This window comes from Tupaia chinensis, unplaced genomic scaffold (assembly GCF_000334495.1).
Source record: "Tupaia chinensis unplaced genomic scaffold, TupChi_1.0 Scaffold000322_1, whole genome shotgun sequence".
In the NCBI taxonomy this organism is placed as follows: domain Eukaryota; kingdom Metazoa; phylum Chordata; class Mammalia; order Scandentia; family Tupaiidae; genus Tupaia; species Tupaia belangeri.
The window spans coordinates 231,370-232,922 of record NW_006159816.1 but is presented as its reverse complement, the minus strand read 5'-3'; the positions used below and the strand labels follow the sequence as shown (position 1 = coordinate 232,922).

The 1,553-nt window shown below is 40.1% G+C and overlaps 1 pseudogene; it reads right to left on the bottom strand.

The window, feature by feature from the left end:
- Positions 1-279: 279 nt before the first annotated feature.
- LOC102479999 (MKI67 FHA domain-interacting nucleolar phosphoprotein pseudogene) lies at positions 280-961 on the bottom strand (annotated as a pseudogene).
- Between the last annotated feature and the right edge of the window lie 592 nt (positions 962-1,553).

The window sequence follows — 1,553 nt, the reverse complement described above, 5'->3', positions numbered from 1 at the left end:
GTTTGAGTCTCTTGTGTTTCTCCTTTTACACTGGATACAGGCTATTTGAAAATGATTTCATTATCTTTATCATCATCATTCATTTCAGCCACTTCAGATTGTCATTCCTCCGAAAATGTTGGTGTACAAACTGGTGTGGGGCCCTTAGAAGAAATCGTTTCTTCTAAGATTCAGTCGACAAACGAATAGTTTTGAACCGATGCATACCTGGGTCACAAGTGAGCCATTCAAGTTAGACTTAAGAAGACACACTTTCTCTGTCATTTGGGCAGAAACTGATTACCATCCACAGACTGTGTTACAGATCCACAGTCTTCTCAGGAGTTTTAGGGGTGCTTGAAACATTTTCTTCTTCTTAGGTAAAACCTGGCTCTTTGTAGATTTCTGAAGATCAGTGTCTAAAAGCTTTTTCCCCTTTTTCTGTATAATCAATGAAGGAAAATTATAATCAATTCCTTTTTTATCTAATCTACTCCTGAGTAATTTTTCTTTTCTCTTAAAAGCTTCTCCATGCATTGCTTATTATATCGTTTCACTGCTGGGTATGACGGCTGTTGAAATGGAGTATTCCAGTTTCTGAAAAGTTCTTTATGTACTTTTTCAGGTGGTACAAAATGACACTTCAGGAGTCTGTTACCAAACAGGTAGTTGTTCATGGTTTCAGCAACGATCTTGGCAACATCATCAGATTTAAATTCTATAAAGGCCTAGCCTCTGCTGTTTCCAGTCCTTTTACTTCTGGGCAGTCTAAATCTTGTAATAGTGCCAAACTGGGAGAAATATGTTTTGATCTGGGTTTCATAAAGTGCGCTAGGTAGTTGGACCATGTAGATTACTCCAGGAGTAAGTTTTCCTTGTTCTCATTGCTTGGTTATGCGCTCGCGACCTCCTTCTGAAACTTGATATCTTCCTGCGGGTTCAGTGACAGGAGCAACCCTGCCAGGACAACTAGAACCGCCATGTTGAAAGCTCCCAAACACCTCCAACTTGTTTTTTAAGCCACTGGGTCTGTGACGAACCATGCAGTCAGCCATGTGGCACCCAGCTGTCTAAATCACATCACCAACTAGTCCTGTATCTTTTCGACTATTGAGTCGTCAGGAAAGTCATGACACATTTTTAGATAGAAAAGCATAGGAAAATACATCATGACTTTCCTGATGACCTAATATTTTCTATTTTATATTTATTTAATGGAAAGAAACAGCAGAAAGAAAAATTTTAGAAGTTAATGAAAACTGGCATCTGGTTAGCTCTGTCACAAACAGCTGTGTTAATTACTCCAGTAGATAATTTAGACTGATTCTATTTGGAGAGATTTGAAAGTTAAAATCTACATTTCTAGGCCATTTTAGCTGGAGTCCTATGTGTGACAAAGGTACTGCCAACTGAAATCTCAAAGAATCCAAAAGGCCAAGTGAGTAGGAGCCGTTTTCCTATCCTGTGTGTGGCTGACAAACAAGACCATGAGACAGTTGTGCTGACTGGATTCCACCGTAGCGTGGGTATCTAGAGGCAGTGGGGTGAGAGCACTAGTGACGGCAGCCCAGCTG